Here is a 10147-nt window from a genome sequence, read left to right on the forward strand (position 1 = left end):
GTTTTGTTGTTTGGTTGTTTTTTTAAAGACAGCAGAGCCCGTAGCTAGAGACGTGTAAATAGAAACTAGAGCCGGTAGAGTCTCAGTGAAGTTCAGAGCCAGCAAATTCCTGCTTTTCTGGGGGGAGGGCTGAGTTGTGCATCCTGAACCTCGGCCAGGTGAGCAGCAGGACCCCAAAATGTAGAGGCCAGCTTTGCCCACCGTGGCTCCTGTAGTGCCTTTCTGTGTAGAAATAGCTTCAGCTTTTGGAAAGCACTGGCTGGGGAGGTGAAGAGCAAGGCAGGGTTCTTAGGCTGGTTTTTATCTCTTCCTATTGGCATGCTTAGAAATTTTTGGCTGGAGCCAGGTAATTTTGGCTCTGCAATGCTCTTGGGAAACCTGGAGAGAGGGGAGAAACACATGGGTTGTTCCCATAAAGGGTTGTTGAATCCTCCTGGGGGATGTTACGGGGTTTTTATTATTTGTATTTGCCACAGCCTGTGTTAAAGAGAGTTTCCCCTGAGTTTTCTTCCGTTCTAAGGGTGCCAATAGAAGTGACTCGTGCTTTAAGCCCTTCCAGAGAGAGATCTGGGTGTCCCAATCAGCCCCACGAGTGGACAGTGGGGTGACAGAGACTGTGTGACCTGCCTGTCCCCGTGGGAGCTCTGGCAGCAGCTTCCCCAGGCTTCTCCTTGTAACTTTTGTATTATTTGTATTACTCTTGCTAAACTTTATGAGGAAGTTACTCCCAAGGCTGTGGAGCACTGAAGTCAGAGCTTCTCCTGGATTTATTTTCTTAGCATGCTGTTGTGGAGGAAAGAAACAAAAAGAAAAAAAAAATCAGAAAAAAAAAACCCAAAATGGAAAGAAAAAAGAAAGCCACGAGGTTTTGCTGGTTTTGGTTTGTTTTGAGCCAGGCATTGATGCCGCCTGGGACCCAATATAGATGAACTTCCTCTCTCCCTTCCCCTCACCCCTGATCTCCCATTATAGGAGAATCCCTTTGAAAGGGATGCCTTGTACAATTTTATATATTTTATTGAAGATTTATTATTTCTTATCTCTTATTTCGAATTAAATTAAAAAAGAAAAAACATGTTTAATCGCGTGTGGGTCTGTCAGTGTTTGGAGTCCTTTGAAAGGTGCCTTCTCTCCGTGTGTGTTTTGCACCGCTGGGTCAAGTTCAAAGGAATGTTTGGATTGCCTTTATGATTATTTCCCCTTTCCCAATCTGATTTAAAGCCAAATTTGCAGCGCATGAAGGTGAATTGCAAGTCAACATTTCAGAGTCAAAAGCCAAAGCTTTTATGAGGTTTCCTTGTTTTTAACAACCGCTTTTAGGCGCCTCTGTTCTTTACAGCACCGGTGATGTTTCCATCACTTTTAGCTCGTGTGCCTTTCCCTTTCCTTGGGAATTCTCCATCCCACCTCAGCCCTGAGCTTTAGAGGGAGATGGGTCTGGACTCGTGAAGGATTTGGGGGAGAATTTGGGCCAGGTAAAACCTGGGGGGGCCCTGCAGTGCTCCAGCTGCGTTTCAGGGCACCAGGGTGCTGCGCTGAACCAGTTTTGGGCCAGGCTGGGAGAGCAGGTGCTGGATCACCCTCCCCTGGCGAGGGGGGCTCGGATAAGAGCCGGGGGGACCCTGGCACACCCGAGTGCCACCGCATGGAAATGTCACAGGAGGGCTCTTGGGGTTAGGAGGGGGCCCGGGCACAAACCAGGTGTGTTTTCCCCCTGACCGGGGTGTTTGGCCCCTGACCAGATTTTTTGCCCCCTGACCGTGATGTTTTCCCCCTGTACAGAGTGTTTTCCCCTTGTCCAGAGTGTTTTCCCCCTGAGCGGGTGTCTTTGCTCCCTGACCGGGCTGTTTTCCCCCTCTGCGGCTTGTCCCGGGTGCGCTCTCCCCGCTCCGGGCGTGCGGCTCCCGCAGGCACCGCCGCTGGAGCACCGGCAATTCTCCATCCCCCAGGCACATCCCGGCTGCCCCAGCATCCCGCCGGATCGGGATGGAAAGGCTCGGGGAATGAGACATTTGACCAGCCGGGCTTGCGGCTCGCCCTGCTCGCCCTTCTCCGAACTCCCAAAAAAAAACCCCTGGTGACCCTCCCGCTTCGGAAATGTCGGGAATAAATCTGGGGGAGAGCCCGGTCTTCAGGGGGGTTCTTCAAATTAGCATTTACCGCCGCATAAAAACGGGAAAAATCCTCTTCTTTCCCGGATTCCCTTTTCCCAAAGCATCATCCCCCGAAAGCCAGGGCAAGGCGAGGTCCCCCCGGCCCTGCCCTTTCCCGGCCGCTTGTCCCGAGTGTTTCCTTAGCCGGGCTGGGCTATAAATAAACCAGCGGTGTTTTTTAACCTTCGGTATAAATCAGCTGTGTCAGGGATTACGGCTAAATCTTTTTGCTGGAAATTCTTTGAGCGCGGGAGCTTTGCGTGTGTTATGATAGATCCCTAAATGGATACAGATTTATTGCGGCACACAAGAGTGTTGAAGGAAAAGCTTCCAAATCTCCTTTACAACCTCAGCTATGGGAAAGGCAGGAGGGATCCGTGACACCTTCTCGGAGCCTGCGGATGGCATGACAATTCACCCTGCGCCCATTATTAACTTGTTCCAATTAAAGCCTTCAGAAAGGCCGAGTTAATTGAGTATTATATTTTATTAGGAGGGAGGTGTCAAGCTTTACTCATGAGACTTCATCATCGTCCTAATGGGAGCTGCCCCGCAGGCAGATCTGTAACTGAATAAATTACAGCGAGGCAGGGAAATCAGAATGCTATCATTAAAAGCGATGCACTTACTGAAATTCCTCCCCCACTTTCGCAAGAGGCTGGGGAGGTGTGGCTTTAATTAGTTATTTTAATGCAAAGTTAAATTGTTCCCAAAGTATTTTCTGACACAAAGCAGATGCGATGATTAGAAGTTGAGTGAGACTGAAAGGAGTTGGCATCTGTTCCAGGTACATCTATATATTTTAAATTCCCAATAGAAAGTGAAAAATAATTAGAGCAATAAATAATAAACATTAAAAACAACGCGATAAATTATCCCGATCCTTCAAACCCGGACTTGCTGAGCGGCGGCTCAGGCCAGGCGGGCACAGCGCGGCTCTCCCGGGACCTTCGGTCACCGGGGATGGATTTGTTGACAAAAACATTTGGGATTGGGTTTTTCTGCCTCGCTCCGGCCAAGCGTTCATTACCTAAAGCCACTCCGAGCCTGCATTTCATGTTGTCGCATTGCCTTGTCACAGCCCGGAATTCCTGCGTTTTATGGCGAGAGAGGAAAACCGAGCGCGGCCGGGAGAGAGGGGAATTCTGTCCGTGGGTGCCTGCTGCGGGCACCGAGCGAGCCCCGAGACACGGACCTGGGGATGGGGATGGGGATGGGATGGGATGGGATGGGGATGGGGATGGGATGGGATGGGATGGGATGGGATGGGATGGGATGGGATGGGATGGGGATGGGATGGGGATGGGATGGGATGGGATGGGATGGGGATGGGGATGGGGATGGGGATGGGATGGGATGGGATGGGATGGGGATGGGATGGGATGGGATGGGATGGGGATGGGGATGAGGATGAGGATGAGGATGAGGATGAGGATGAGGATGAGGATGAGGATGAGGATGAGGATGAGGATGAGGATGAGGATGAGGATGAGGATGAGGATGCTACCGGCCGGGCACCAGCTCCGGCACCTGCCCCGCAGAGCCCAGCCGGGGGGTTCAGGTCCCCTCCAGGCCGGGTGGAGCCCCGCAGCAGCAGCAGCAGCAGCAGCATCCCGGCTCCCAGCCCTGTCCCGAGCCCTTGGCTCCATCTCCCCGGGGGCTCAGGCGCACCCCAAACCCCTGGAGCGTGGAGCTGGATATTGCACATCTCCGCAGGGCCAGTGCCACCGGCACTCCAGCCCCACACCGGAGCTCCGCAGCATTTTGGGGGAGCGCTGGACACTCCCTGCAGGAGGAGGAGGAGGAGGAGGAGAGCCCTCGGAGGGGATGGATGAGGAAGAGCGAGCAGAAAGCGCCGAACTCTGGGGCCCTGCTCCTTCGGAAGGGGCTCTGAGCCTCTCACTCGTGCCCTGGCTGCGCTCAAGGAGCCAGAAGTGGATCCACTTCCACCCCTGTCGGGGCTGCTCTGAGACAGACCTGAGCGTTTTGCTTTCTCTAAAGTATATTTCCTCTCTCTATTTGTCCCCCGTTTAGTATCCCCAAAGACTAATGAGGATGTCTTAATTAAAAAATAAAAATAATTTTAAAAAATCATTAAAACCACTAGAAAATATATAAATAAATTAATAAAAAAATATCTCCCCAAACAAATCAGAGCCAGCATTCCACCAGTGTGACCGTGTTCCTCCCGTTCCTACGCTCACTGACAGCCACGGAGACTCCAAAATGCTTTTTCCGGGGGTCACTTTTGGAACTTAACCTACTTTCGGCAGCGCCCACATTCTTGGCGTAGGAAGCCTCTCAAACAACAAAAACAAAGAGGTTATTCCAATATTTTTTATTATTATTTTTTTCCCCCCACTTTTTCCATTCCAGAGCTGGGGGGGAGCACATTTTTCCAGTGAAAAACATGAGGGAATCTCAGCTCATCCCAGGAGGAGCCGCTCCACGCTTCACGCTCCTTTTCGCTGCCGCGGGGAAAGGCAGAGGGGAAATTTGGGGTCTTTTTGCTGTTGTTGTTTTTGTTGAGCTTTTATTTTTTGGTTCGTGTTTGGCTCCCCGAGCCCCTCGCTGTTTCCCACCGTAATCCATGAGGCTTTTGGCGGGTGCTACCAGCAGCTCCCAACTGGTTGCACGCAAGGAATAAAAATCTTTCCATCCATTATATTTCAGTCTTTTAACACCCGAGCAATTCTGTCCCTGCTGTTTTAGTGGAAAGACCGGTCTATAAAGCCGCAACTGCAGTATATTTTAAAATGCTACCATTTTTAAAGGGGGTTGGAATAATTCTGCTTTGCTTGGGAAGAAAAAGTCTCGAGCGATGTATGCGCGATTAAGGTTTTATAACACTGTTCAAGGAAATGAAAAACATTCTGTGATGTTCTTGCTGCAAAGGCAGGTCTTTTTCTTTTTTTTTTTTTTTTTTGGCAAAATGTTTTGTATATGTATTTCTTAGATTGCTGTGTTTTGAATAAGCAAGAATCTCGTAAAGAGGAAAAAAAAAAAACCCCCACGTTCCTTAAAAGTATGCGCTACCCGTTTTATTAAACTGATTATGCCAGCGTTCAGCTCAAAAGTTTGTTTTAAGTAGGAATATTTTCCCAGACGTGTAATGGATTGCTTGAAAACAGAATTCTTTGCTTTTTAATGACCTGTAATGGCCAATTCATTGCGACTGCGCTTATCAAGGTGCTGTGTTAAATAACAAACCGGTTCTTGAAAACAAAAAAGTCATAATGAAAAATAAGCAGTCAGAATAATCTCCCATCTCCGAGCCAAAAAAATGCAATAAAATTAATTTAAGACTGTCAAAACATCAAAGCTGAGAAAAGGAGCTGCTAAAATAATGTCTCTTGATAAGGAAATAATAAAAACACACCAAAAAATGTCTACTCAATAAACTCCACTGGATTTGGGGGTCTGTGCTATATTTTATTTGGTGATGAAAGCACTTTGATGTCACTGTATTCCAAACAATTATTATTATAATTTTAAACAACCTGGTGTTTTCCATTACTAACGGCTTACGCTTTGAAGTTACACCTCATAATTTCTTAAATTAAATAAATCATTTTAAGTTTGCACTGGGAGCCTTTTAATAGCAGAGAAAGGAATATCATTATCTTATTGAGAGGCAATTGCAGTGGCTCCAGTTTGGCTGTAGCTGGGGGCAAAGTGGTGCACTATAACAGACATACTTTATTAGCCTCCCATAACTCTTGAAAGAACATTTTTATATTTTCTTTGATTTCCCCCCCTCCCCCTCTTGTTTTAAAGCTGTCCCAACCTTTAATTACTGCCTAATATGAAAAGCATTATTTTTTAATGCTGTGTAATTTACCAGAGGCAATAGGCCAAGTTAACAATTGTTTATTAGGGTTGCTGTTTCACACAGGGCAAAGAATGCTGTTCCAAACCCAACTTTTCATGGGTGGTTGCACTAATTAATACAGTGTCTGAGGCTCCTAGGGGGTTTTTAATATTAAAGCCTATGGGGCGGAACGGTTTTTAGAAGTCCAGCTCCTGCTGACGTTCCTCCTCCCCTCCCCGGTGATTTCGAGGCTGTTTTGATCCGAGGCAAAAGTCGGCAGCGGGAGGGGAGCGCCCTGGGAGCCGCCCCGGCCCCGCGGTGCCCGGCGGGGGTGGCACCCCCTGCTCCGAGCCCTGCCCGGGGCGCTTCCCCCGAGCTTCCCCTGCCCCTCCTGCCATTTCTTCCCCTGCCCCTCCTGCCATTTCTTCCCCCTCCGCTGCAATTCCGGCTGGGGCGGCCGCTGCCGGCGCGGGGGCTCCGGGAGCACGGCGGGACCCCCGGGGCTGGCACTGCCCAATTCCCGGTACCGGCACTGCCCAATTCCCGGGGCTGGCACTGCCGAATTCCCGGTACCGGCACTGCCCAATTCCCGGGGCTGGAACTGCCCAATTCCCGGGGCTGGCAATGCCCAATTCCCGGGGCTGGAACTGCGGGAACCCCGGGGCTGGCACTGAGGGACCCCCGGGGCTGGCACTGCCCCACTCCCGGTACCGGCACTGCCCAATTCCCGGGGCTGGCACTGCCGAATTCCCGGTACCGGCACTGCCCAATTCCCGGGGCTGGAACTGCGGGACCCCCGGTACCGGCACTGCCCCACTCCCAGGGCTGGCACTGCGGAGCTGGAACGACCCCGCATCCCCTCTCCTGCTCCGGATTCGGGCAGGAAAGCGCCCCGGGGACAGGGGGATGTGTGACCGGGGACAGGGGGATGTGACCCGAGGACAGGGGGATGTGTGCCCGGGGACAGGGGGATGTGTGACCGGGGACAGGGGGATGTGTCCCGGGGACAGGGGGATGTGTGACCGGGGACAGGGGGATGTGTGACCGGGGACAGGGGGATGTGTCCCGGGGACAGGGGGATGTGTGACCGGGGACAGGGGGATGTGTCCCGGGGACAGGGGGATGTGTGACCGGGGACAGGGGGATGTGTCCCGGGGACAGGGGGATGTGTGACCCGAGGAGTGCCGCATGGATGATCCCTGAGGTCCTCCCGGAGCATCAGCGCAGCGCTGCGAGCTCTCCCGAGGCGCTGAGCGGGACCTGGGGACATCCCCGGCCGCAGATCCCCCCTGGGCTGTCCCCGCTCTGCTCACCGCCCGGCCCGGCCCCTCCCCGGGGGAGAACAGACATCCATCAGCTTGATCGATGGGGGTTACTCACTCCTGTTCTCCCCGCCAGTTTATTTTCTTAAACTACCGGGCAGAAGGCGTAATGACGGAGCAGACAAACACCCTAACAAACAGACGACAGCTTTATGGATGGAGCCGCGCTCCCAGGGCTGAGCCGCGTTAAAATCCCAGCTCCGCCGCCTCCAGCCTCTCTCGCTCCCGCTCGGGTCACTTCAGCCTCTTATAAAAAACAGAAACGAAACGAAACAACACAAAAATATCCAGCCTCGGCTGAGTTTTACAGGAGGAGACACTTGGGGATTTATTTTATGGGCTGAGCAGGACTGTTCTCCCCGCTCCCTCCTCCGTTAGCTCAGCTCTTTGCAAATCTAATCTGCTCGGCTCCTTTGCTATTTTTCATGTTGGACCCATGCGTTTCTCCTCTAAGCCTTTCTCCTTTTTGATGTAGCGAGTCAATTGAAGAATGTTGGTCTCGGTTATCAATCACCCAGCTGGGGCTTAAAGGGCTCGGGCTAATCAGATTTAATTGCTCATGTAGCGCCACTCCTGCCCTGGGCCACGACCGACTTGCTCAATTAAACCCCAAATACCTGCAATCAATAAATAAGGAATGACAACACGTTTAAGGGATTTATCCAGCAAAGGAATTGAGCTGGAAAGAGATTACAACAGAAAAAGGCCCTTTTATAATTAAACGTACACCTCTCACAGAGGGAAAAGCTATGTTTAAGGAAAGAAAAAAAAAAAGAAAGGAAGAAAAGATAAAAAAGAGATCTTGTTCCCTTTGCAAAGGAGTGATGTGGACTCTGCCTTCCACGAGGCCGTTCCCGATTATTTATTCCCTTATTTTTGGTTCAGAAAAATGCGGGATCTGCTGTGGCCGCCCCGTGTCCCCTCCCGGACGGACGGGTCCCCTCTTTCCCTTTCCCCATCCTTTCCCTGCGGCCGCCGCCTCTGCTTTCCTCTCAAATCCGTGTTTGCTGTTTAAATCCCGAGGCTAACGGAGCGAGGCGTCATCGTTTCTGACACCGGGAAAATGTTAGTCCCGATTTCCACAAAAAAAAAAAAAGAAAAAAAGAAGGGAGGGAGGGAGAAAATTTCCTTTTGCAGCTTCTTGTTCGGAACACGGTAGTAATTGGCTGAGATCAAATAACGCTGAACGAGCATAAATAATCGTTTTTGGCATATTTGCAACTACTTTTTTTTTTTTTTTTTTTTTTTTTAAGAACTTCTCTGAAAGTGGGAGGTGAAAAAAACAGTTTGCAATTAATACCAAAACACGTTACTTTGGATCATCCATCGTGCTCTCGTCCACGATTTCCGCACCAGCAGCTGCTGTCTTTTATTTGGATTAGGTTGTAAAATCGCCCCTTCAGCAGATCTGCTGTCAGTGCTCATGGAAAAAGCACCAGGGGAAAAGGGAACGGAGGGAGGAGGAGCTGGTGGCCAGCCTGGAGGGGTCTGTGGGATCTGGAGGCTCTGTGCTCCTGCTGCACCCACGGGGGATGTGCCAAAGATTTTGGTTTGCAGAGCTGAGCTGGGGGCCCTTCGTGTCTCAGAGCTCTCTCCTGGGGGAAACCAACCCCACTGAGCTGGGCAGAGCCCAGCAGGGACCAGGCTGAGGTGGGGTCTCATCCCCCTAATCCCAGGATCCCAGAGGTGGAGCTGGAACCCCTGCACCACCCAACACAGCAGCTCTGGGCAGGATTTGAGCTGGGTGAGCAGGTCAGGGGGAATTGCTCACCTGGGGAATTCCTCTCCCCCTGCACATCCCATGCACTGGAATGGAGCTCTGAGCTTTGCTGAGGTTAAAGCTGGCTGCTGGTGGCTCATCCCCACACTGGGAGATGCTGGCAGGACACTGGGTCCCACTGGGATCCAGCCTGTCCCCAGTGCAAACCTGCCAGCAACGGTGCCACGTTTGGTGGCTGCTCCGTAAGACAATCTTTGTGGGAAGTGAAGGTAAAAATCTTCATTGAAGTCAAGGTGTTGATTAAAAAAACCCCTCAGCTGTCAAGGGAGTATTTCTGTAAGGACTTGTGTTTGTTTGTTCCTTAGCTTGGTTTCCTAAGGAAGCCAGGATTATATGATCAAACTGTTACAGCCTTTTGAACTCCTGGGCCAACTCCAATCAAAATTGACATGGGGGCAGAGGTCTCAGAAATAATCAGGTTGCTGTGATTTTCCTGAAAATAGACTGCTGGATAGCAGGGAGACAGATCCTGTTAAATCCCTGCTAAGGCTGTAACCAGATCTCAGCTCTTAAGAAACACCAGAGAAGTTAAATGGGAGTGAGCACGACATCCCAAACATCCCAGCAGCTTTCACCTTGGCTCCCAGAGACCAGCAGCTCTGAGACACAAGGACCAAAAGTTACGTGGTTTGTGCTTGAGGGAATTCTTATTGGTTGCTTTTATTCATCTTTGCCACTTTCTGGACCACTCTGCCCTCTGACTTGGAGAGCAGCAGAACATCCACAAAGAGTGGATTTAGGCACTGGCAGAGTGTTTTGGGACAGTTCCCATGCTGTGGGATGGCATCACCCATCAGCAAAAACACATCTCAGGGTCTTTGGAGGAAGCCTGAGGCTTGGTCCTGGCCCAGGAGCTTGGGGGATGGGTGGTCCATGAGTTTGTACAACAGAGCTTTGCCCTCACTGCTGGCTGTGTTCTCTTTTTTGAGTGGAAAGCCACATTGAATTTTTACCAGTTCGATCCAAATCCTCTCAAGTAGCGAGGAGAAGAATAATGAAAATCCTCCCAGGTTCTTTGATGAGTCTCAAAACAGGGTCTAGATATTTTTTAAAGCAGCCAGATAGCTCAAGGAACAAATTG

Source organism: Cyanistes caeruleus, chromosome 15 (assembly GCF_971803275.1).
Source record: "Cyanistes caeruleus chromosome 15, bCyaCae1.hap1.1, whole genome shotgun sequence".
In the NCBI taxonomy this organism is placed as follows: Eukaryota; Metazoa; Chordata; class Aves; order Passeriformes; family Paridae; genus Cyanistes; species Cyanistes caeruleus.